Consider the following 27757-nt stretch of genomic DNA (forward strand, 5'->3'; position numbering starts at 1 on the left):
AAAGTCTCAGAGCCAACTTACTATAGACAAATTCTGGCTGCAGTTCCACATCAGATGAGACTTCAATGAAATTTACTCTTTCTCAACATCAAATCAGTACAGACCAATTAGGTAGCATAGACTGGATCCTTCCAAACAAACCTTTTTAAATAAATGTTATCTAAGTTATGCACGGATTACAATTGGATGAAAAAATTAAGCACATAGCACAAACTTTCGATGAAAGACGGAGAGTCAATAAAAAGTAACAAATATGGATCTCATGATCATTCGTGTGGCTGCATGACTTCACATTCCCTTAGGTTTGTAAGTCGATACTTTTATATTTTCCCATTATGTAGTCTTCTAATTTGTTTCTTTTTGAAAATGACAATTTGTCGAAAATTGCATTTTTCCTAACTATACAAACCTGAGGTCCTTTAACAATAGGAAGGTAACTAGCGGCAGCTGGGACGGTCGTAAGCTTCGAACAAGGGGAGAACGGTAGTTAACTGCTTGTCCGATCGTGCGCGCACCCGCGCGCCCGAGAGGTGAAGAATCACTTTTGCTTTAGGCCCATGCAAAAAGTTGCAGAGTGAGGGGTGGCATGAGGTGGGACTATATGTAAAGGACCTCAGGTTTGTATAGTTAGGAAAAATGCAATTTTCGACAAATTGTCATTTGTTCCGATACGTAATACAATCGGTCCTTTAACAATAGGAAGACTCACTTCTTGGTGGGAGGAATCTGAGTCTTTTTGGTGAACAGACTGGTGTTCCGTCCAACCCTGGAGTGCTTCCCTGTCGTAAGAGCAAGGGAGGGATCCAAACCTCTTGTCCGATTGATCGGGGTGTGCACCGCGGATTAATGGGTAGAACTTCTGGGCCAAGTACTAAGAGAGAGGCAAGCGTATCTCTTCGTACCAGCAAGCAAGAACTGTTCCTGTTTGCAAGAGACAATCATAAAATGATGGGTTTGTCTCAATTTGGATCCACTTCCTCCCCCTTGTTGGAGGAAGTGGTGGATATTTACTCCTATCCCTACTGAAAGGGGATAGGATGGTGCTCTATTGAGTAGCCTCACCTGCATCTCGTCCTTACCCAGCAGGGTGACGACCGTGTCCCTATACCCAAAGGTAGAGGGAAGAAAAAGATGGGAAGAGGAGCCAGTCACACTCTCATTCCTCATCCATTCTTACGTCACACCAGGACTCGATGCTGTTCAGCCTGCGAGGGTCTGGTTAACTACACAACGTGTTGAGCAACCACCACAGGTTCCCAAGGAAAAAGATCAAGGAACTGTGGGCAATATCCTGAAGGTAGAAGGAGGTGCATGCGGTCCCGGTTGGACCAGGCGCCTGCCTTCATTACCTGCGCCACGGAGAAGTTCTTGCGGAACGCGAGAGATGATGAAGGCGTCCGCACTCATCCTGGGTGTCGAGTTCTTCAGACAGCTCCGTCGCACCTTCACAGGACAAAGCAGCATAGCCTTCGTATCGGAGGCGGTGACGTCGGGTGACGTCCTTAGGGAGGGTATTGTGAAGGACTCGAACCAATCGTCAGTTACCGAAGGGTTTCCGAGTCTTCGCTACGAAGATCGGTACGAAATCGAGCGTCACAAATCCCCATCCCTTTGTGCTTGACTTCTCAAGAGAAGTTCATGCAGTTACCTAAGACGAAAAGAAGGAATAGTCGTATGACCTATCCCTCTTCTCGACTTGGTTATGTACAGTAATCATACTGACAAGCTATTAAGACGAAGTAATGATTGCTCTGGAACAAACCGAAACTAAGTCCACAGCATAGTTCGTAACTGACTCGGCGCTCTGACAGCTGCCGACTGACTGGTTCGGAATCAGTAGAGGCAAGTTGTCCAAGCATCCGGGTAAGTCACGTGACCTTCGCCCCCTTTAAGAGTTATGCTGAGAGACCAAACAAATAAAATATTTGTTAGTCACCGATGCCGGACGGCGCGGCGATGATTCTCTTAATGCATAAGCTCAAAAGGCGAAAGTCAATTGCCTTCAAAAGACCGAGGTCCCTGATGGCAAGAAAATCTCATAGACGGTTGAATCTCAGCTTAAGGAGAAACAACACTATGTGACGTTGAAGACGAAGGTAGGCAATGAATGCAACCTACGTCTTCCAACTGAATCGAGAGAAGGAATCTCAAGATTCTAAACCTGTGCTTACAATGACTGAAAACGCTAACCGCCATTTCATTGCTGTCCGTTGTGCAATGAAAGCGGGGCGTTTCTTCAGTAATGAAACACAGGGGAGAGCCGCTTGAAGAACTGCTTCTCATGGGCTGAACGTTTTGGAAGTAGAGCTGGCAGGTGTGGGAGTAGGCGATGTCTTTCAATACATCTGCTAATCCGGGGTGAACAATGAACAATTGTACACCTCCGAATACAAGATATTTGAGACAAACTCAGATTCCGCAAAAATCATTTGCATTATCGGGATACGATGCAGCAAGAGACTATTACAGAATTCTTTTACCGTGCGGCGGTAAACAGAAAGATGAGAGTCGAATAGATATCTCTGTTTAAAATTCTCGCAATACCGAAGACGATGAATACTAGCGTCTCTCAGCAGTAGATGGTCATTCATGTATGCGAGAATCCCCGTTAATCAGAGACTTAAGTCATGATTGTTGGGCAGAGATACGGTTGTTATTCAATCAAAGCAGGTGAGAAAAGACATAAACAACCGTCTATCTCAAAGCGGCAGCTGATACTGAAATGCCTCGGGCAATTCAATACGCAGTAGCTGTCGCTGACTCGTCATCCTGAGTTGCCAAGTAATCCTTTCCACGAAGGAATGCGTTCGGCTAGAACCAACGAGCATAAAAAGATATGCTCGAGCAATTATATTTAAGCGAAACGAATTTCGGTAAATAGTAAAAGCTTAAATGTGTTGTTGTGAACACCACCAAGTATATAAAATTGAAACTGGAAACTCCTGGGAGGTTGCAGGCAACCCGGGTTGCAGTTCAATTAGAATACTTTCGTCTAAGTCGCAATCCGTAGAATAACCAGGATATGCGCCTACCCCTCGGACCATTCAACTGCTTAGCAGAATCATGTCGCGAGGTTAATATACGTAGTATATTTGTAGGATTCTGAACAACGATCTCCATCCTAAATTCTTTCCTTCAAGAAAACAAAATAAGGATTGGAGATCGACCACCTTCGTTCTCTATTACAGAGAGTGAAGGAGAAGTCTTCCTCGAAGGAAAGCTTCAATGGTGAACAGAATACTAAGACGATAGTTCCAGCCAAACTGGATATTCCCGTCCGTTCTTCTCTATTCCAGGTTGGTCGCCTACTGAGATAGTCTTCTTTCAGCAGCAGTCTTCTTCCTAATGCTAGAAAATTCCAGGAATTCGAGCATAGGCGAGGTTCCCGATTATCGTGTAACATATCGGGGATTCTCGTCTCGCTCACTTTGGACCGTGGTCTCGCCTAAGTGTTGGAGATCGTAAGAAACTCTAACACTCTGAATGCGCTAGAAATTCCGTAGAATTCTAAGCAGTCTGCGAAACCCCCACCGAATTCGTCAAACGATATCGGCTGGTGGTCCTCTCGATTCCCGTAGAAATCGAGAATGGGGCAGGATCCCTCCTCAACGACCGGGGCTTACGTCAGGTAGGAACCGAAGGTCCCCCCTGGTAGCGCAGTCCCCAACGTGGGATCCTACAGAGAAATCTCTGTAGGATCCTTCCCCTTTCCCTCGTAGCCGTAAGGAGAGAGGGAATGGGGGAGGAATTGGATACTCGCTCGCCTTCCCAGTGGAACTAGCAGTTGGAGAAGAGTAGGAGCAGCCATCGCCTTGCGGCGATGGCCTCTCAGAGTCTGGGAAAATGATATTGTTATGTTACAATAAAGTTTCATACATACTTACCTGGCAGATATATACATAGCTAAGACTCCGTCGTCCCCGACAGAAATTCAAATTTCGCGCCACTCGCTACAGTAGGTCAGGTGATCTACCGCCTGCCTGGGCCCTGGCAGGACTAGGGGAACCATCCCCGGTTTCTATCATATTTTCTCTCTTCCACCTGTCTCCTGCGGGGAGGCTGGGTGGGCCTTTAATTGTATATATCTGCCAGGTAAGTATGTATGAAACTTTATTGTAACATAACAATATCATTTTCATACAATCAACTTACCTGTCAGATATTACATAGCTGATTGGCACCCTCGGTGGAGGGTAAGAGACAGCTACTATATGGAATAGACAGGTAAACAACATATGTGTAGGTATAAAATAAACCTTGGTTCCTACTGATAGGTGGTAGACTTGGTGGGTGTTTCCCAGTAGTCTACATCACCTCAAGAAACTTTAGCGAGATATGTGATCTATGGCCAAGAGTTCTTGTGGGTCTGCCGATGGGGTCTTACCCACTTACTCAGCAGAGCCTAAAAGGACTTTGTCAATGGGTGCTGATCCACTTATATGACAATACACCTTATGAAGGAGCACACAACCAATCCCGACCACCTGATCCTAACCATGTGTTAGAACTAAGGATTGTTACGAGTTATCCCGAACTCGTCACAACAACCGTAACTCAAAAACCACTACGCACACATACATATTTTTCAAAAAATTATACTCAACTAATTGGATATGACGAGAATTCTCTTATGAACAACATAGACGGCCGCCCGTGCGAGCCTGAATCCTCCATTGTTCGAAGAGATTCTCGACCATATCCAAACAGAAGAACAGTATATACATTCTAAGGATTGGTGTCGGCTCCCGTACCCAGAATCGTATCTGCCGATACGATAGGACCTAGAGAAAAGCACTTCTCATACGTCACACGCACGTCTTTCAAGTAATGAGATGCAAATACGAGTTGCATCTCCAATATGTCGTATCTAATATGTTTTAAGTGACATATTCTTATAAAACGAGAGAGACGTCGCAATCCGCTCGTACTTCATGAGCTTTTACTCTCAGCAAGTTGCAATTGTTCGTACCGGACAGACCTTGTGAGCGTCCGTAATGACGTTCCTTACAAAGAACGCTAGAGCGTTCTTTGACATCAGTCTTGTGGGGTCTTTGACCGCGCACCAAAGACCTTGTCTAGAGCCTCCCAACTGACGTTTCCTCTGAAGATAGAACTTCAGAGCTCTAACAGGGCATAGAGACCTCTCTGCTTCTCTGCCTACGAGACTAGACATTCCTTGATTTCGAATGACCTAGGCCAGGGATTCGTGGGATTCTCCGTTTTTCGCTAAAAACAGAGTTTTAAACGAGCAAATCGCCGAGTCTTCCTTGAATCCTACTTTATCCTGCAGAGCTTGTAACTCACTAATTCTTTTTGCCGTTGCTAACGATAAAAGAAATAGGCATTTTCTAGTTACGTCTCTAAATGAGGGCCTGATGAGGAGGTTCAAATCTATCCGCAAGACAGATATTTGAGGACTACGTCCAAATTCCAGTTCGAGGTACTGGCTCTTTAGACTTTGACGTCTCAAAAGATCTTATGAGATCGTGAAGATCTTTGTTATTTTGCCAGATCTAAACCTCTGTTCCTGAATACAGCCGAGAGCATACTCCTGTATCCCTTTATTGTGGATACGGCTAGATGCGATTTTACTCTCAGGAATAGCAAGAAATCCGCAATTTCCGCTATAGAGGTAGAGGAGGAGACAACTTCTTGGCTCTACACCACCTTAACTAAAGACCTCCCACTTCGACTGGTATACCTTCGAAGTGGAGGTTCTGCGAGCTCTCGCGATCGCGCTTGCCACTTCGCGAGAAAAGCCTCTCGCTCTGACAAAGTCTTTCGATAGTCGAAAGGCAGTCAGAGCAGAGCGGGAGGTTTTGATGGTACCTCTTGAAGTGTGGTTGTTTGAGAAGATCCGTCCTTCCTGGTAGGGATCTTGGAAAGTCTACGATCCACTCTACCACCTCCGTGAACCATTCCTGGGCCGGCCAAAAGGGGGCTATTAAAGTCATTCCTCCGTCTCTTTTGACGCCACAAACTTTTTCAATACTAACCCCAGGATTTTGAATGGGGGAAAAGCGTACACGTCCACTTCGACCAGTTTAGCAGGAAGGCGTCTACCATAATTGCTCTTGGGTCTTCCACGACCGAGCAAAACACTGGGAGCCTTTTTGAAATGTATGTTGCGAATAGATCCACGTGAGGAGTTCCCCACAGAGACCAGAGATCGCGACATACTTCCTCGTGCAGAGTCCATTCTGTATGAAGGACCGTGGTTCCTCCTGCTGAGCCTGTCCGCCCTCACATTCCTTACTCCCTGTACGAACCTTGTCAGCAGGGAGATGTTCCTGTGAGACGTCCAAAGTAATAGGTCCCTCGTGAGTTCGTAAAGAAGGAAACGAGGAGTGAGTCCCTCCCTGTTTCCGAATGTAGGCAAGTGCGGTGGTGTTGTCCACGTTTACTTGTACTACCTTGTCTCTCACCAGAGGTTCTAGGCTCTTCAAAGCCAGGTGAACGGCGAAGAGCTCTTTGCAATTTATGTGCCAGGACACCTGTGCTGGTTCCCAGGTGCCTGAACACTTCCTCCGAGCCTAATGTCGCTCCCCAACCCAGTCTCCGACGCGTCGGAGAACAACACTAGGTCTGGGTTCTTTGATCTTAGAGAGACCCCTTTGTTCTCTTCCAGAGGCAGCAACCACCACTGTAGGTGTGCCTTTACCTCCACTGGAATGGGGAAAACGTCCGACAGTTGTCCGTTTTTCCGTCAGCTCCAAGACTTCTTGAGGAAGAATTGAAGTGGGACGGATATGAAGTCTTCCGAGAGGGAAGAATTGTTCCAGCGAGGAAAGCGTCCCCAGAAGGCTCAACCATTCCCTCACTGACGTTTGCTGTTTCTCTAAGAAGAGAGAGATTATCCTCAAACCTTTTTCGGTTCTCTCTTGCGAAGGAAAAAACTCGAAAAACCAAAACCCCGAGAATCCATCCGAATCCCCAGATAGACTAGGTCTTGTCTGGGGGTCATCTGAGACTTCTCGAGGTTCACAAGCAATCCCAACGCTTGGTCAAATCTAGAGTTAACTTTAGGTCCTCCAAACACTGTCTCTCCGATCTGCCCTGATAAGCCAGTCGTCTAGGTACATCGAGACATTCACTCCTTTGAGATGAAGAAATCTCGCCACATTCCTCATCAGGCTTGTGAAGACCTGAGGAGCTGTGGACAGGCCGAAACACAAGGCTCTGAACTGAAAGATCCTTCCCCCCGTCATGAAACGGAGGTACTTCTTCGATGAAGGGTGGATCGGGACGTGAAAGTAGGCGTCTTGGAGATCTAGAGACACCATCCAATCTCCTTGTCGTAATGACGCTAGGACTGAAGCAGAAGTCTCCATGGAGAACTTCTCCTTCTGAACAAATTTGTTCAGAGCGCTGACGTCTAGTACTGGTCTCCAGCCTCCCGAGGCTTTCGCCACTAGAAAAAGGCGATTCGTAAAAAAACCCCGGGGAGTTTTGATCCAGTACTAGTTCTACTGCACTCTTGTTCCCACATTTTGTTCCACCATTGATCGAAGAGTATCCCTCAGCACAGGATCCTTGTACTTGGCTGATAGTTCCCTTGGTATAGACGTTAGGGGCGGAGTATTCAGGAAAGGGATACGATATCCCTTCCTAAGATCTTTAGTGAAGACGCGTCTGCGTCTATCAGTGTCCAGGCTTCCACGAATTCCAGGAGCCTGGCACCTACTGGTGTTTGAGGAGAAATGTTTCATTTGCCCTTTTTAAAGTGGGACGAAAGGCGGACCTACCTCTCTCTCTGGAGCCTTCCTTCTTGCGGGAGGTCTGGGAGATCGGACCACCTCGAAAGGGCTGCCTAGAAGTGCTAGGTTCTTTCTTGTCCGACACTAAAGCAGGTTTCTTCTTCGTAGCTGACTGCGTCAGAAGATCCTGTGTCGCCTTCTCAGTTAAAGAGTGAGCTACGTCCTTCACTAACTTAGAAGGAAACAAATAGTCCGAAAGAGGAGCATATAGCAGAGCTGCCCTCTGCGCATGCGAGACTGCCTTTGTTAAGAAGGCGCCATACACTGTCCTTTTCTTCAAAGTCCTGCTCCAAAATAATGCAGAGACTTCCAAAGATCCATCCTGTACTGCTTTGTCGATGCACGACAAAATGCATAACATGGGCTTCAGGTTCGATTCCCTGCGAATCGTGAGCTTTCTTGGACATCACCCCAAGGGACCAATCTAAGAAGTTGAATACTTCCAATACATGGAAAAGTCCCTTGAGGAGATGATCCAGTTCCGAAATACTCCAAGTTATGCGGGCAGAATTAAGACTAGGACGCCTTGAAGCGTCAACTAACTTGAAAAGTCTGCCTCTGTAGTAGAAGGGAGAGCGATACCCATATCCTCGCCCCGTCTTGTACCATATGCCTCTTTTCCCAGCTAACCTTGCTGGAGGCATGCAAAATACTGTCCTGGTTAAGTCTTTCTTCACTTCATCCAGGCGTCTAAGGCGTGTAAAGCGCGCTTCATCGAGATGGTGGGCTTCATCTTCAGAAAAGACGAAGTCTTCTTCGCCTTCGCACTCGAAAAGAGCGAGCGCGGAGAAGGAGGAGCAGCCGGAGTCAACTCGTCTCCGTATTCCTCCAGAAGCATGGTTGTCAACACCTTATAGTTAGACAAGCCCTCTCTTCCAAGATCGTCATCCTCCGAGTTTCGTTCGAACTCGTGATAATCCTGAGTTTCTGTTCTCCTTTCAGAATGTTCCTCTTCTGGGGGAGACAAACTCCTGATCGGAGAGGGGCTAAGGGAATGAAAGTCCTTCCTTTTTCCCATTCTGATCGACTTGGAAGCCGTCACAAACCTGCGGCTTCTCTCAGCGCTTTAGAAGACGTCATGTATGACGCTTCCCGCTCTCCGAGCGTCATGTATGACGTCCTCTTGTTGACGTTTAGAAGACTCTTCGCGTCCGGAAGACGACGCTTCGCGTCCGGAAGACGCTTCGCTTTCTAAGGCTTCCTACTCGGCGTCACAATCTTGGACGGAGCGTCACGTCTAAGATCCTCTTGATTTGACGCTTCACTTCTAAAAGACGTCTTCCGAGCAGGTGCGAGAGGGACGAGACTTCTTAATAGGAAGCGTCACGTCCTTCCGACGGCGCTAAAACTCCCACAAGAGATGATAGTTGTTCTTGCACCGCCATAATGATCTTCCTTGACGCTTCTCCTACGTCTAGCGCCTGACGCCCTTCGTCATCACTCGGGGAAGAAGCATGATGTACTTCCTCATAAGCGTCAGGTGACGTTGACGCCACCTTCGCCTTCTTAATAGCAGACGGGGCGTCATCCGAGAAGCGCTCCGGGCTAGAATCAATGTCTTGCTTCATATGACGCTTCAGCGGTCTCGATAAGGTCGACTCCTTCCACCCTCGTTTAGGTGAGGGAGAGGGGAGAGGACGAGAAACACTCGCGAAGGACGCTTTCCTGTAGCGCCCTGAGCTGGCTGCCATGAAGCAAAGCTAGCTGAAGGGACGTCTGACCGTTGTTGGGGATTCCCCACGACCTCCTTAAGGCTTTCGACTTTCCTTCTCCTCTGGGCATGTGAGCTTGGAAGAGGTCTAGCCTGGGAGCGCCGCAGGGGACGATCAAAGACGCCCCCTCCACAACACTGATAGGGCTCACTTTCACTAAATTTTCACTATCACTCAGCCTTACCTTTCGAGTCCGCCATCTTGGACTTCATGTCTCGAATCGTCGCTTTCAGATTGGCGATTTCCGATGCCGAATCCCGAAAAGACACTCTGAGAATGAGATTTATAGGGAGATTCTCCAGAAGTAGGGTTAGAATTATTATTTAAAGGCTCAATAGGCCTTGAATTCACACCTTTCAGTCTTCTAACTCTATCCCTCTCTAACTTCTTCAAATAAGAAGTCAAGTCTTCCATTCTTCTGCATTCAAACTCTCGCATTCCTTACAAGTGTTAGTAGCAGAACACTGCACCCCACCCCCCTACATTTACGGCATACAGTGTGAGGATCAACCGAAGCTTTCGGTATCCTCACCCTGCAGCCTACATTCACACACATTCTCACACTCACATTAGAATCAGACATACTGAGAAAAATCCAAAAGAGTTATTCCAAAAACAGTCCACAGTACGAATGCCAAAACACGATCCAAATACGTCACCAAAGTCGAAAAAACGTTGATCAAATGTTTGAAAAAAGAATCCAAGTCAGGAGGTAATAACAACAATGTTGATACCACCGGCGACAGAGAAATATGATAGAAAACGGGGATGGTTCCTAGTCCTGCCACCCAGGGCAGGCCGGTAGATCACCTGACCTACCTGTAGCGAGTGGCGCGAAATTTGAATTTCTGTCTGGGGACGACGGAGTCTTAGCTATGTATATATCTTGACAGGTAAGTTGATTGTATGAAAACGTATCGTCAGGAGAAAACGTTTTCCCCGAGGAGGGTTACGAAACTCTCACTGTAGGTAAGGGTCTGCCGCCACTGTGAACGTCGTCTGGGTGGGGCTGATCGACACCTGACAGGAGAGAGCGATAACCGTCCTCCGACTCATTCCAGTCCTCGTCGAGGTCGAAACCTCCTCAGGAGGACCGAAGGAGTATTTAAATACGGTGTCCGAAGACACGTAGAAACGCCGCTGTCGCGTAGAGGAGGTGGAAGTAGCTTGATCGATTCGACCGGCCAGAACTGAGAGAGGCCTTCTTGTCCGGAGACGAGAGACTCTGGTTCAAGACAGAATCGCAAGCTCCGATCGCGGCATACCCACCGTCGGTTTGGGTTCCCTCTCGGCCGCCCCAAAACGACTCGAGCAGAGACATGGGCTCTGCTGGTGGGAGCGGCGATCCTTCCCCCGGTCGTTGTGCGTGACGAATCAGTCCAATAACCTGGGTAAAGTTACTCTGAATCTCGGAAGTTACGCGTCTTGAGGAGTAGGACCGTCCAGTCCCTCCAACAAGAGCAGCTCCCAGACCCTCCTCCTTCAGAAGAAGGACCAGCAACAGATCCCTGACGGTTGCCTCCAATCACTTTTGCGCGTACGTCCTGGTTGGTCCTAAGACCAACCTGGCACGTGCGGTCGTCGTGAACGGGATCGTGAGCGGCGCATCTCTCACGATCACTCCTATATACCTCGCTCTTCCTGGCGTATGCGAGACGGACTGCCGAGAGTGCGGAGTTGAGGTATCGTGGAGAGACAGAACTGACGCTACCCCCTCTCCCCCTGACGGTCGCCTCCAATCACTTGCGCGTACGTCCTGGTTGGTCTAAGACCATACGTGGCACGTGCGGCGTCGTGACGGGATCGTGACGGCGCACCTCTCACGATCACTCCTACTACCTCGCTCTTCCCGGTGTAGCCCGAGGAAGTTGAAGGTAGTGGAGAGACAGACCTGACGCTCCACCGCTCGCTGGCAGGACCAGCGTAGTGGGGGGCTGCAGCCGATCACCAACCCGCGGTGGGGATCGATCTGCAGGCCTGGCCGTGCCGCTCACCTGTGGCGAGCGGCTCGACTGAGCACGTCGACCCCGTCCCGTGCGTCAGAACGAGCTGCTGCTGGTCACCGTATTCGCCCGGTCGCCCTGTGGGAGCGGCGGTCAGGTGACCTGCAGAGCTCGCTTTCGCCGTGAGACCGGTGAGCGTCCTCGCGGCAGTCAAACCGCTGGTACCGTCGGTCGAGGGGACCTGGGGGACCTCTTCCCCAGCCTTAAACCGTGGCCGGTCAGAGACCGTCACGTCCACCACCCGAGGTACCGGCTGGTCGCTGCGAGAGCGGCCGCTGGCCTGGCGAGAGTCACCTGAGCGGCTCTCGCCAGCCTTCTGCTCCGTGCCTCGGTCATGACGCTGAGCGAACTCAGGCGTCTTAACTTTGGCTGCACGGTCACCCGAAGGAGATCGTACACTCGGAACTTCTCGCGGACGAGAAACCGAGCGGTACCTGGCTTAGCAGCAGAGCTGCCAAGACCAGGCGAGGGTGTACCAGCGGTAGCCAGCACACCCTTGGTCCCCGTCTTCTTCTTCTTCTTCTCAAAGAAGAGACGGGCCCCCGTTCCCGAAGGAACAGGAGGACCAGCAGAAGAACCCCCCCGTACACACCGGAATGTGACGAGCCCTTCGAAGTTCCCGAAGGAGTCTTCTTAGGGGGAATAACAAAAACCCGGTTACCAGCTGGCTCCGCTGCGAGAGCGGCCGCTGGCCTGGCGAGAGTCACCTGAGCGGTTCTCGCCAGCCTTCTGCTCCGTGCCGTGGTCTTGGCGCCGAGCGAACTCTGGCGCCGAAAACTTTGGCTGCACGGTCTCCCGAGGGAGAGCGTACACTCGGGATCTCCCGCGAACGAGAGCCAAGACCGAGCCGGAACCTGGTCGTAGCGGCATCGCCGCTAGCACCAGGCGAGGAAGTACCAGAGCTAACCGATACTCCTCTGGTCCCCGTCTATCTCTTCCTTACGGAAAGGGGAGACGGGCCCCCGCTCCCGAAGGAGCAGGAGGACCAGCAGAAGGACCCCCCGTCCCACCGAGGTGGGACGGGCCGGGCCTTAGAAGTTCCCGAAGGAGACTTCTTAGGGGGGGGATGCAGCCTTCCCTTCTTCTTCTTCGGCTTATGGGTTCCTTAGAAGTCGAAGGGGAAGGGCGAGGCCACACCAGACGAAGACGAAGATGAACCCCTTCCTCTTCTTCGTCAGGACGTCACGCAGGACAGTCGTCAGGTCCTCCATCCAGGGCCGGAGTCGGGCCTATTGCCGAAGCAACACGGCCCGACTGCACCTGTCCGGAAGGACCTGGGACTGGGGAAGACACACCATGGGCAGGACCAGCATGGACAGCGCAGGAACCAGGAGCGACAGGAACAGCAACCAGCTCAGGAGGCGGCAGGAACAGCGGCAGCGGTAAACACAGAAGGGACAGCCAAGCCAGTAGCGGGTAACCACATCAGCGACAGGTACGGCAGGCCCAGCCATCGCCTCGTAGAATCATCGCAGCCAGCGTGGTACTGGCGGCCGGTCCAGGGGCGAGCTGCTGGAACAGCGGAAGTCTGGGGCAGGCAACACGAAGAAAACACAGGCGGCGGCGGCATACCCCTCCTCGGTACGGCTGGCGACCGGCCCTAGAAGCGGCAGACGGCGTCACCGACACAGCATGGGGGGGAGTCTAGACCAGCGGGGGGGGGAAGCAGCATAAGCGGCCGTGAAGGGTTGTAGTGGAGACCACTCCAAGGTCACCGCCCAGACCTCGCTAGACTCTGCAGCAGATCGTGGATGCTAGGCACGCCCTGCAGCCGCAGTGGTCCATACCTGTCCAAGGTCGTCTCCCACGGCTGTAGCACCTGCGGTAGCACAGACAGATTAGTAAGAGGGGTTGGTTCCCTCCCACACCGGGGGGGGAGACATTGCGCTCCCCACCACCGAACGGGGGTAAGGAAGACCCCAAAAACAAAAATTAAAATTAACTACGATAAGCTGAGCCGGGGGGGCTGCAGGAAAGAAGACGAAGAATCGTGGATACCAAGGGGAGTCGCGGGAGAGCTTTCCGACGACTTCCCGGCAGACCTTCGCTTCCCCTACCCCCGCACAGCAGTGAAAAGTAATATGAAAATGAAACAGAATACTGCACTTGCGATTCACTCATAGAAACTTAAAGAGGGAAAATCAATTCCCGGTAAGAGCGGAAACTTGATCCATAATAATATTGATGCTATCATAAATATATATGAAAATGAACAATACTGCACTTGCTATTTTCACTTTCACAGCAATAAATCGTAAGGATTAATTCCCGGGTAAGAGCGGAAATTGATCCAAAATTAAATGTGATGCAATTAATAAATGAAAATTAAAAGAAAAACTGCATTGCGAATCCACCTTTCATTGCATTCTATTCATACAAAATAAGAGGCTCTTGCCGAGCGCAATCAAGCTCTCGGCAACGAACGCACAGGGCAAAAATATAATGAAAAAGAGTACTTACATCTTTCAATTACACACTTTCGCCAAAATACATGACTCGGCGCGAGTGCGCCCGCCCTCGGCACCGAGACATAATTCAAGGGTTCAATTCATGAAAAGAGCGGAAATCGCCGTCTCTACGGCGATAGCTCCATGTTGATTCATAATTAAGTAATGAAAATGAAAACAGTGTACTTACAGTTTCATTTTCAAGTCAACCAAACCATTAGTAGAAACACAATATAAACAAAGCATACGACGATGAAGCGGGCAGAGAGCGATGACGAACACGTCCTTCACACCCGCGGCCGAAAGCAAAAGTGATTCTTCACCTCTCGGTGCGCGCGGGTGCGCGCACGATCGGACAAGCAGTTAACTACCGTTCTCCTTGTTCGAAGCTTACGACCGTCCCAGCTGCCGCTAGTTACCTTCCTATTCGTTTAAAGGACCGAGGTTTGTATTACGTATCGGAAACCCCAATGGACCTTGTTATGATACAATAAAGTTTCATACATACTTACCTGGCAGATATATACATAAGCTATAGACTCCGTCGTTCCCGACAGAATTTCAAATTTCGCGGCACTCGCTACAGGTAGGTCAGGTGATCTACCGCCCTGCTCTGGGTGGCAGGGCTAGGAACTATTCCCGTTTTCTAATCATAATCTCTCTTCCACCTGTCTCCTGCGGGGAGGCTGGGTGGGTCTTCAATTGATATATCTGCCAGGTAAGTATGTATGAAACTTTATTGTATCATAACAATGTCATTTTCATACATTCAACTTACCTGTCAGATATATACATAGCTGATTGACAACCCTTTTGGTGGAGGGCAAGAGACAGCTAACTACTGACTAGACAGGTAAACAACATATGTTGTAGGTATAAATAAACCTTAGTTCCTACCTTCTTAGATGGAAGACTTCGTGGCTACTGCCTATGGAGTCTGCTTCATCTCAAGAACCCTTAGCGAGATAGTGATCTGTGGCCAAGAATTCTTGTGGATCTGTCGATGGGGTCTCTTCCACTTACTCGACAGAATCCTAAATGGCGTTTGTCAATGGGAGCACATCCGCTTATATGACAACACGCACTAATTTAAGGAGCACACAACCAATCCCGATCACCCGATCCTAACCCGTGTTAGTTCTAAGATTGCCTCGAGTTATCCCCAAACTCTTTGCAAACAACCACAAACTCGAAAATCATACATACAAAAATAACAAATTTTTGTACCCCTCTAATAGTCAGATGTCACTCGATTTTCAAATAAAGAGAAGTGAAGGCCGCCTGTGCGACAACTGACACTCCCATCAATCGAAAACCCGAGAACACATCCGACAAGAGGGTTACGTACATAATTTTAAGGATTGGTGCTTTCTCCTTTACCCAGAACCGTCTGTGCTGACACAAACGGACCTAACGAAAAGCATTTATCATACGTAACTCGTACGTCTTTTAAATAATGGGATGCAAACACAGAGTTGCATCTCCAATAAGTTGTATCCAAAATGTTCTTTAGTGACATATTTCTTTGGAACGCCACCGAGGTTGCGATTGCTCTAACTTCGTGGGCTCCCACTCTTAGGAGATTAAAACGAATCATCTGGACACTTCTTATGAGCTTCTGTGATAACACTTCTCACAAAAGAAGGCTAATGCGTTCTAGACATTGCTCTCTTGGGGTCTTTCACTGAGCACCAAAGACTTTTCTGCGAACCCCCCAACTGCTTCTTCCTGTCCAGATAAAATTTTAGAGCTCTAACTGGGCACAGGGATCTTTCTGCCTCTCTGCCCACCAAGCTAGAAAGTCCTTTAACTTCGAAGCTCCTGGGCCAGGGATTCGAAGGGTTTTCATTTTTGGCCAGAAAAAGGGACTGAAATGAACAAATTGCTGAGTCTCCTTTGAAGCCAACTCTTGATTCAAGGGCGTGCAACTCACTGATTCTTTTTGCCGTTGCAAGAGACATCAGAACAAACACTTTCTCGTGATATTACGGAACGAAGCAGTGTGAAGTGGTTCGAATTCATCTGATGAAAGAAATTTAAGAACCACATCTAAGTTCCAGCTTGGAACCTTAGGTTCGCGTGATTAGATGTTTCGAATGAACGAATGAGGTCGTGCAAATCCTTGTCATTCGTTAGATCTAATCCTCTGTTTCTAAAGACTGCTGAGAGCATACTCCTGTACCCCTTAATAGTTTGGTACCAGAGAGATGCGACTTTTGTCTAAGAAAACAGAAGGAAATCTCTCTGCAATTTCGGTCACAGAGTACTGGAAGAGGACAGCTTTCTTTCGACCTACACCAGTTTCTGAAAACTTCCCACTTCGATTGGTACACCTCTTCTCGTAGATGATCTGCGGGCTCTAGCAATTGCATTTGCTGCCTGGCGAGAAACCCTCTCGCTCTGACGAGACTTTCTTTCGATAGTCGAAAGGCAGTCAGAGCAAGAGCGGGTAGATTTTGATGGTACCTCTCGAAGTGGGGTTGTTTGAGCAGATCTATTCTGTTTGGAAGAGATCTGGGGAAGTCCACTGTCCATGTTCCATCACCTCTGTGAACCAGATTTGCGCTGGCCAATACGGAGCGATCAGAGTCATCTTGGTTCCTTCGGATGCCACGAATTTTCTGACTACTTCCCCCAGAATCTTGAACGGGGGTAAAAGCGTAAACGTCTATTCCTGACCAGTCCCCAGGAGAAAGGCGTCTGTTGCATAAGCTCGGGGGATCCACCAGGCACAAAATGTATCTATCCTTTTGGAGAGGAATGTGGCGAAAAGATCTATTTGAGGCTTCCCCCAAACAGGCGCCACAGGCTCTGACAGACTTCTGAGTGGAGTGTCCATTCTGTGGGAAGGACCTGGAATCTCCTGCTCAGTCTGTCCGCTCTCACATTCCTCTCCCCTTGAACAAACCTTGTTAGAAGAATTACCTTCCTTGGTTCGCCCAAATCAGTAGAATCCCGTGCCAGCTCGTACAGAGCAAAGAGTGCGTCCCTCCTTGCTTCTTGACATAAGCCAGAGCTGTCGTATTGTCGGAATTTATCTGCACGACTTTGCCTCTGACTAAGTGTTCGAAGCTCTTTAGCGCCAGGTGAATTGCTAAGAGCTCTTTGCAATTTATGTGCCATGACACCTGTTTCTGCCGACCAGGTGCCTGACACTTCTCTGGGTCCCAATGTTGCACCCCAGCCCGCCTCCGAGGCGTCTGAAAACAATGTCAGGCTTGGGTTCCGTACTTGCAGGGACACTCCTTTGTTTTCCTTTAGTGGAAGCAACCACCACTTCAAATGGTGTTTTATTTCTTCCGATATTGGAAACGTATCCGATAGCTGACCTGTCTTCCAACTCCAACTTCTTCTTAGGAAGAACTGAAGCGGTCGAAGATGTAATCTCCCTAGGAGAAAGAACTGTTCGAGCGAGGAAAGGGTTCCCAGAAGGCTCAGCCATTCCCTCGCCGAAGTGCGCTCTTTCCCTAGAAAGTTCGATACTGTGGCCCAGCCTTCTTTAGTCTCTCTTGCGATGGAAAAGCTCGAAAACCCCCAGAATCCATCTGAATCCCCAGATAAACCACGTTCTGGCTGGGGATCATCTGAGATTTCTCGAGGTTCACGATCAGTTCCCAAAGACTTTGTCAACTCCAGTGTTATTAACAGGTCCTCCAAACACTGCTTTGAGACCTGGCTCTGATGAGCCAGTCGTCCAGGTACATTGAGACATTTATCCCTTTCAAGTGTAGGTGTCTCGCTACATTTTTCATCACGTCTGTGAAGACTTGAGGAGCCGTGGACAGGCCGAAACACAGGGCCCTGAACTGACTGGATATTTCTGCCTTCGAACATAAATCGAAGGTACTTCCTCGACGAATGGTGGATCGGGATGTGGAAGTTATTGCGTCCTGAAGGTCTATGGACACCATCCAACTCCCCTTGCCGTAGTGCTGCAAGGACTGAGGCAGACGTTTCCATGCTGAACTTCTGTTGTTCGACAAATTTGTTCAGCGCACTTACGTCCAGTACCGGTCTCCATCCCCCACCCCCGAGGCTTTGTTACAAAAGAACAAGCGGTTGTAAACCCCGGGGAGTTGCAATCCAGTACAAGTTCTATTGCTCTTTTTTCCCACATCTGTTCCACCATTTGACGAAGAGTGTCCGTCATCATCTGTCCCTGTATCTGGCGGACAATTCCCTCGGATATGTTGTCAAGGGAGGAATGTCCTTGAATGGGATGCGATACCCCTTCTTGATGATCGACATCGTCCAAGTGTTGGCTCCTAAGTCTTCCCAGGCTTTCGCAAAATACTGTAGCCTGGCTCCTACGGGTGTCTGGAGGACAGAACTCTCACTTCTTTATTAAAGGCACGGAAGGAAGACCTGCCCCTCTTATCGGTTGACTTCCTTCTGGCGATCGGTCTGTTGGAATACCTCCTCGAAGGGCTGTTCCGAGCTGGTCGATCTACTTCTTCTCCTCACTAGCCACAGGCCTACTCTTCCTGATGATTGTCTAAGGAGATCCTGGGGTGGCCTTTCCTTCAGAGAATGCGCGATGTCCTTCACCAACTGCGATGGAAAAAGGTGTTCAGAGAGAGGCGCAAACAATAATGCGGCTCTCTGCGAATGAGAACGGCGGCCTTTGTGAGGAAGCACTGTGCACCGCTCTTTTCTTTAACACTCCTGGCCCATATAGCGAGGCATACCCATCAGTGACCATCCTGAACAGCCTTATCAATGCAGGCTAGGATGCAATTCAGGGTTTCTGGTCGAGGTTGTTCATTTTCTTGAGATTTCTTGGCCAGAACCCCAAGGGACCAATCTAAGAAGTTAAAAACTTCTAAGGTGTGAAATAGACCCTTGATGAGGTGGTCCGTTTCCGAAAGCCCCCATGTAACCTTTGCTGCATTCAAGGCGTGCCTTCTAGACGAATCCACCAAGCTCGAGAAATCTGATTCGGCTGAAACGGACAGAGACAATCCCATATCCTCTCCCGTTTCGTACCAAATTCCTCTCCTCCCTGTAAGTTTGGCGGGAGGCATACAAAGACCGTCCTTCCTAACTCCTTCTTCTTCTTGAACCAGGAGTCAAGAGATTGTAGCGCTCTCCTCATAGAAATGGCAGGCTTCATTTTAAGGAAAGAGGAAGACTTGAGTGTTTTCGTGCTCGAAAACTGCGAACGTGGAGAAGGTGGAGCAGCTGGTGTCAAAGAGTCTCCATATTCCTCCAACAGAAGGGACGAAAGGACTTTATAATTAGAAGATCCTTCCTTCATTTCATCCTCCGATGCATCTTCTGGGTTAAGAGGCTCGGAAGGAGAAGGCTCTCTCCTTTCTACTGACTCTTCTCTTACTCTCTTCCGAGTGTCAGGTTCATACGAGGAATGCGGCTGGTGTACAAGCAGGCGGTAGCTACGCCTGGGAGGAGTAGGCGTTCTTGGGATCGGATCCTCCTGGCGCCTGGTCAGGCCGCAAGCGCCTCGAATACTCCTGGCTTTCAGCAGGCGCCTGGCGCCTGGCAGGCGCATTTTCATCAGGCGCCTGGCGCCTGGCAGGCGCATTTTCATCAGGCGCCTGGCGCCTGGCAGGCGCATTTTCATCAGGCGCCTGGCGCCTGGCAGGCGCAAAGCGCCTCGAATACTCCTGGCTTTCAGCAGGCGCCTGGCGCCTCGTAGGCGCATTGTGTTCATAATACTCCTGGCGCGTGGTAGGAGTATTAAGTTCCGCATACTCCTGGCGCCTGGGAGGAGTATAAGCTTCGTAAAACTCCTGGCGCCTGGGAGGAGTATGGCCTTTAATAGGCGCATTTTGTCCAGAATACTCCTGGCGTTTGGTAGGAGTATTAAGATCCGAATACTCCTGGCGCCTGGGAGGAGTATAATCTTCGGAATACCCCCGGTGCCTGGGAGGAGTATTTAGTTCAGAATACTCCTTGTGCTTGGGAGGAGTATCCGTCTGATGTTTAGTAGGCGCTTTCCGTCTTATAAGTGCTCTACTCCTAACAGGATCTTCTTCTTCATCCAGCTCTTGGCGCTTGATTGAAGATCTTGAATGTTGTCCTGGCTCGTTACGCCTACTCGGAGTTTGGCTTCTGGTTGGCGCCCTACTCTTGACAGGAGTAGCTTCCTTTCCTACTTCTCGCCTGCCTAGCGCACCGCCCCCCCCAGAGATGGCCGCCTGTGCGACAACTCCCCTGAAGGATGCGTCGCGCCTGGCAGGAGATAGTTCTTTAGATCTTTTAATAGGAAGCCTATCATCCTTCTTACGAGTAGGCTCCTTATAACGAGTTCCTACTAGCAAGGCTAATTGCTCTTGCATATTCTTCAAAATTTTCTTGGTTGATGAATCTTCCGAATCAGGCGAGGGAGATCTGTAAGGCGCTCTAGGATCTCCTCTAGTCCCAGAGTCTGACTGTATTCTCGCCCTCTTTACTACCGAAGGAGCTCCTCCTTCCGAGAAGCGCTCGGGACTCGAATTGATCTCATGTTCAGCAGGCGCCTGGCGCCTGGCCTCTTGCATACTCCTCTTCAAAGGACGGGAAAGATTCGACTCCTTCCACCCTCTTCTCGGAGAAGGCGAACTCGACGACGAAAAGCACTCTCGTAGGACCCTCTTATAGCGGTCTTTAGCAGTCGATACGATCGATTCTGCCGAAGGGACGCCTGATCGTTGGGGATTCTCCACAACCCCCGTACGGCTTTCGACTTTCCTTCTCCTCCGGGCCAGGGAGCTTGGAAGAGGTCTAGGCCTGGGAGCGTCGCAGAGACGACCAGACGCCCCCTCCACCCTACACTGGGACACTAATATCACTGCCACATTCACTTTCCTTACCTTCCAATGCTGCGACCTTTTCCTGCATTTTCTGAAGGGAAGCTCTAAGTTCTGCTATTTCCGAAGCCGAACTAGAGGGATTAGCCATTTGTGAACGGGCTGAAACAGAATGGTCATTATCATCATAGGAAGAAGCTACAGAGGTAGAAAGTAAATCATGAGAGGCAGACCTTCTATGGGTTTTCTTCCTCTCTCTATCTCTCTCTAACTTCTTCAAGTAAGAAGTTAGATTCTTCCACTCTTGTGCACTCAGATTCTCACACTCATTACACGTATTCTCAATTGAACATTACAAACCATTCTACAACCTCTACAACTAGTGTGAGGATCTACCGAAGCTTTCGGAATCCTCACCTTACAGCCCTCATTCACACACACTCTGAAACTAACACTAGAATCAGACATATTCACAAAATCCAAAAACCAAGTCCAAAAAAAACAGTCCACGATAGCGAATGCCAAACAACGATCCAAGTACGTCACCAAATATCAGCGAGAGATGATCAAAAGCTTTGCGAAAAACGAAATCTAGTCAGGAGGAAGTAACAACAATGTTGATACAGCCGGCGACAGAGAGATTATGATTAGAAAACGGGAATAGTTCCTAGCCCTGCCACCCAGAGCAGGGCGGTAGATCACCTGACCTACCTGTAGCGAGTGCCGCGAAATTTGAAATTCTGTCGGGAACGACGGAGTCTATAGCTATGTATATATCTGACAGGTAAGTTGAATGTATGAAAACTGTAATTTTTAGGAATTAAATAAATTTTTTTATGAACAAATCAATTACTCCATGACAGCTTAAATCTGCAAAGTCCAATCTCAGCAAACATCCTCATAACAGGTGAAGAAGAGTTCTGACTTCCACCAGGATGAGTATACCATCCAACTCAATACCTATGCCACTGGAACTAGTCATTATCTGCATTTGCTAACCAACCACAATATGCAGGGGCATGATTGGGGGTACATGGGTTTGTATATACAAAATAATATTATTCTTGAGAATTACATTTGTTTCAAAACATATTACTTTAGCCACTTAATTGGGATAACTTCAGTGCCCATATTTTTCTTGGTCGAGTACTTTATGTGGAGGTGCTGGTTCAATAAGACTAATGACAGCAAGTAAGAAGCATATGCAACTACTACACATATCAAATGTAAAGAGATCATTAACTCATCCAGCAGCCAGACCTAATGGAAAATGATATAAAATATCAGCTACTGAAAGAAAAACAAATATACTAAATTTATAACTGTCTGATAAAAATATTCATAAAGTTAAAAACAAAAGAACATTCCATCACAACATTATCAGGTAATTTATCATACAAATGAAGCAGGGTGATAAATGAGTAAAGTAAAGGCATCAATATGAAGTGAGATATGAATGAAATTAAGATGAGTGAGATTGCAAGTGTTAAACACACCAAATATATAATGAAATGACCATAGTAACCAGTAGAGGCACCAAAGGACCCATATACATACTCAGGTGGAATCTGGAACTAATTTTCTTCTGCATTGGGGATGTGACTGAAGATTGTGCTGCTATGAATTTAGGCAACTGTAAAGTAATGGCTTTGTTTTGTAAGAAAGCAGGTCTGTCATTTGGTGAAGAAGGGGGTGTATTGACAATGTTAAACGTATTCAATAAGGTAAATCATTTACAGTAGTACTAACCTACTATCATTCCCAACTTAAGTCTCCTCTGCTTACTAAAAATACTTGCTTGAAGTTGTAAACAGTCCTGGCTAAATATGGTTAATTATTAAATACTGTGCCATACAGCAACCCTAAAATATATCTGGCACAAGTTTGACCCTAAGTATGGGCCATGCTTCACAATACATATTATATAACAATAATGACCTTTGTACAGAGTACAAAAAATATGACAATGTAATGATGTGCTATGCATTATATTCATTATTTACTTAAAAATGTTTCATAAAATACATAAAGTACATACTTTTACCATTCATTATGCATAAGGAATCTCAATTCACTGATGGTTTTCTTTTAAAATGGCCACTCTCCATATATGCTGTAGTTTGTATGGTTATTGAAATCCCCTTCAATTACTCTACATATTGGTATCTGACTATTCATACTGTTAAACAGCCCTTGCTAGGCCAACAAAATTCACTACATGTGTAAGATAAACCTATGCAGCATTAATGTAGTATTCCAGTTACATGGCATCTAACCATTCCTATCATTTAAATCATGTACTTAAAATTTACATAGGTTTATTGAAATTTGCAGTCATGTAGAAGACTGTGAAGAGAGCTTTATAAAATAAGCCTTTATTTGCAGTCCTTAAGTGTCATTTACAAACTTGTTTCTAGAAGGCTAAACAAGACAAACTATCTTTAAATACACATATTCACCATTTCTAAAGTGCATTCTAACAGCCAAACCAATAGCTGAATTTTAAATTCCCAAAAACTCAATGATAGAGTAACCTATATCATATATATATATAGTATACTATATATATATATATATATATAATATATATATATATATATATATATATATATCAGGCAACATATCTCCACTACATTTAAACAATTAGTACTACACATATCCTTTCTGTGCTATGCAGAAGTACTACAAAGAACGGCATACAAACCTATCTGCATCCCACGTTGTGAGCAAATTCAAGGGGAAGTGAGGTTCGGTGTCTGTACTTAAAATCTGAGGATCTGCTGCAATTAAGACTCTAACGTTTTCCTCCTCAACATCAGTGATTTCTGACCACCTCAGAGCTTTCACAACATACATCAGCCACTCATTAAATAAAATGGCAGTAAAGAGCATTCCTGCTATGAAGCCATATTTTGTGATTCTGTAAAATAAAAATCAAGAAATTGATCAGAAATAAAACAAATGATTTTTAGATCATACAAGATTACTGAAACAATAAACACACAAAATCTCCATGTACACCCTACATGTAAATAATAGAAAAAATTGAAATGCACATACATGGGGATATGTGCAGCATGATTTTTTCCCGTTTACTTTCCACAGAAAGCAGTTGGTATCTAAATATACACGCAGTCCCCGGGTTACGACGGGTTCCGTTCTTGAGACGCGTCGAAAGCCGAAAATCGTCGTAAGCCGGAACATCGTCAAAAATCATAAGACAACCTTACTTTTAATGCTTTGGGTGCATTCAAAACTATGTAAACTGCATTCTTATTGCATTTTTCATCAAAAAGTGTTTAAATATTGATTATTTTGCATTTTTGGTGTCATATTTCATCTGTCAGAAGAGCGTTGTAGGCATCTTAACCCTGGAAATAATGTCTGATGAATATAATTGAAAAGCGTCGTAACCTCGGAACGTCGTAAGCCGAGACTGTCGTAACCCTGGGACTGCCTGTACTGTAACAAGAGTATAAGGAAAGTCAGTTTGCATTGATGAACCAAGTGACACATATAATGCATAAGCCATGGGATCAATAATAAACTGCAGAAAAAACACACCTTATTTAAGAGAAGGAAACTAAACCTTCACTTTTTTCTGAATAGGAATTACAATACAACAGCTCACAAGTAGCGAAGGATATGAAAGAACAGGCAAGGAATTAAAAAATTTACAAATCCTTGTCTAGGTCACCTATGCCTTGGCTTGCCTTGGCTAGCCTGTGCATCCCTTACACGGGCATTCAGTGTAAAGTAGTATTATTTTACCAGCAGCCCATAATGACTTGTGCTGTTTCAGTATTAATTCTCTATTCTACCTAGATAATTGCAACAATTTTTATGTGGTGCAATATCCATAGCAAATGAACAGTTACCAAGATATTTGTAAGGTGCAGAAATTGTGCCCATTTCTTAACATATACTCGCATCATATTTAGTATGGAGTATTTTTCAAATTGAACTTCAGGTTTATGTGCTGCCTTATCTATTTCCTTCAAAATGACAATAATAATAACATTAGCTAATACAGAATGCTTTGTCAATATTTCTGTTAACTAACTAATCATATTATTCCTTTTTGTCTGCTAAGTGATACTACAGTTGTAGAATTTTGGAATCCTTGAATTGGTCAGATCTAATATTATCAGCCAGTCTTTATTTTCGGTTTAACCATGAATCTATGAAGATCTTGTCTTGATAAAAAATATTTTTCAGCAAGGAATAGGCTACTGCTTCATTTCAAAAGTAAAATATAAATGCAGTGATCATTTACAACATGCAAATGAAAATCAGGTATATTTGAGTATTTTAACTACGTATTGTAGTATGAACAGAGAAACTTGTATTTTAAATTAATTATAATTTAATAATTTATCTGAAATTTTGCAATGTGCTGATAACTGAAATCAGAATAAGGGTTTTTTTTATTAGTTTTTGTTTCAACAATTTCTGTAATTAATGTTTATTAGAAATGCTTTTATCAACTCATTTCCCCTGGACCTACAAATTTTCATCCCAAACTGCCAAATACTGACACAGGTACTGTTATATTATTTTATGATGATCAAAGGGAGATGTAGCCTAGTGCTGACTGAGACCTGTGGAAATAGCGTTATAAACTGAAGACTACTACAGTACCTGCCTCGTCCGGTAGACTAACTTCAGTTTAGTGTAAAATGGGTGTTGTGTTTGGTACCAGCACCTTTGAAACATAAAAATATAAAAAAAACTGTAAATATATCATAAACACAAAAGGCATAAACATAAACAACAAATGAAATATGCAATTGAGTTTTCTGTACTGGGTATAATGCTGTATGAAACTCTGAAAACAAAAATGAATATATGAAGCTTTATGTATGTATCCCTTAATTCTTCACTTACTCCTAACTCTCCATTTGGTCTCCAGAGCACATGATCAAGAATGTTTTCCTAAATGTAGAGCTAATATTGTAACATGACTGGTTGAATATGTATTTGTCTCAGTACCTCCCAGTACTCCCATTTTCCTCACTTAGAAGTAGGTCTTTGTACCAAAAGCTCCCCTATAACACTGGGCATGCACAACAGCATTCAAAATAGTAGTAGTAGCAGCTGGGATTTGCCTTGGAAACGGCTATCTCTCTCGTTTTATTCCTCCTTTGTTTGCGCTTCAGTTTTTTGTCTCTGTAATGCCATACACAATACGAAATACAATGATAACATGTTATCACCTTCTCCCGTGGTCTACCCCACCGCTTTCACTAGGGGGCCCCAATCTTGTAGAATGATAACAGAACGAATGACAGCATCATCCTGTCCCCAAAATCTACCCCACCCAGAACCCCTGCTTTCCCTAGGGGTCCCCTGTCCGGTAGAATGATAACAGCACATGAGTGAATCACCCTATCCCGGAGGTCTACCCCACCCAGAACCCCGCTTTCCTAATGGGTCCAGTATTTTATTGGATGAAGTTCTTAGGTAAATTACAGGTTAATCAAAGTTGAGCGACAAAAAATAAAGGTAAATTGTTAATGAGCAACCAAAACACTAAAGGAAAAGTCAATTTCCAAGGAAATACCAGAAGTGGAGTAATTACTTTGATCTACTGAAACTCTCATCCACAGTCCATAAAACTTTCAGCCACAACTTGGTGGTGGCCTGTGTTGTTGACACATACAGTGGTATCAGATGCATGATCATGACTAAATTTAACCTTAAAACAAAAACTTCTGAGGCTTGTGAGCTGCAATTTGGTATGTTTGATGACTGGAGGGTGGATGATCTACGTACCAATTTACAGCCCTCTAACTAACAACGGTTTTTAAGGTCTTAGGGTAGACAGAAAGACAAAGCCATCTCAATAGTTTTATTTTATTTAGGTATTATTATTATTTAATATTACGGTCGTCAACCAGCAGATACCATGCTGCATAGACTAGGTAGTAGTCTTCAAGTTTACTAATAGCGTCGAAAACTCTTGCGCACTCTGACAAGTTACTAAGGTACAAAACATCTCTCTAGGATGCATCCTATCATCCCATTGATAATTGTTTTCTCCTTACAAAACCACACCATCAAAGTTAAATGAAAAAGTCAAATAACAACAATCTTCTTTAAGTAATTTGTATTTTTCTTAGCATAAAAATATAAGGCCTAAATTTATTTGCTGAACTAGCTACCTAGATTGCTGTAGCATCCTATGGGGCAACTTATCTAATCTTATCCTACGTTAAACTACACTAGGGCAGTTGCCGTTTTTCTACGCAGTTTTACCTCCTGAACAAGAATTTAAAGGGTAACTACAGAATAGTTCTGCACGGACTGCAAGGAATGTAACCGCGAATACGATATCCACTAGGGATTGGGGCGTCCAATGTATTTCGCCGTGTTCAGTACTGGCCCCCGGGGGTTAATTACAGTCGTCCGAATAAATATTATACATAATATTCTTGTTCAAGAGGTATAACTGCATAGAAAACCGCAAACCCATAGTCTAGGGCGCCGCAGAATAGTACTGTAGAGCTACCATTTGAAGTAATATTTATTCGGACGACTGTAATTTACCTTTGAACTCTATCCTACGGTAAAGGGGACCCGATGGGAATGCGGGGTTTTGGGTTGGGTATCTAGCCTAGTACCTCGAATGCTTCTATAGAAATACCGTTAATTTTAGATAGGCCTACAGTAACCCACCCCAAACGTACGAATATTGAAGATTCAAACTGGGGGTAAATTATGCCTTTACGAAATATAGGTAATTAACTGGGCTGGTTGACAAGAACCTAGGGGCTGATAAGACGGAAGGTTATCTATCTCTTATCAGCAACCTAAATCAATATTACCTTAATGGGAGCACTGGTAACATTCTTGTCATTTTGATGTCGGAATTCAATGTTAACAACCTATTACTGTACACGATAATACTTTTTCGACATTCACAGCCACAATTTTCAAAGACACGAACATTACGCTATGCCATGATCAACATTTGGGTGCCTTGTGATTTTGACGTTCCAATTCTACCAGATGAAATTAGTTTTCCCCTTTTAGTAACAATTCTAAGCTTCTCTCTATGTATGTATATTATATAAATAAAGGTTTTTT

General features: G+C 46.1%; 1 long non-coding RNA gene across 1 annotated transcript; it reads right to left on the minus strand.

Annotated features, from left to right (window-relative positions):
- LOC135203694 (uncharacterized) lies at positions 1-27668 on the minus strand. Its single transcript, XR_010311995.1, has 3 exons — positions 27496-27668; positions 23373-23588; positions 1-141 (listed from the first exon to the last, which is right to left on the minus strand). It is a non-coding gene; the product is annotated as an uncharacterized LOC135203694 (long non-coding RNA).
- Between the last annotated feature and the right edge of the window lie 89 nt (positions 27669-27757).

The sequence above is a fragment of the Macrobrachium nipponense genome, chromosome 24, assembly GCF_015104395.2.
Source record: "Macrobrachium nipponense isolate FS-2020 chromosome 24, ASM1510439v2, whole genome shotgun sequence".
NCBI classification, from domain to species: Eukaryota; Metazoa; Arthropoda; class Malacostraca; order Decapoda; family Palaemonidae; genus Macrobrachium; species Macrobrachium nipponense.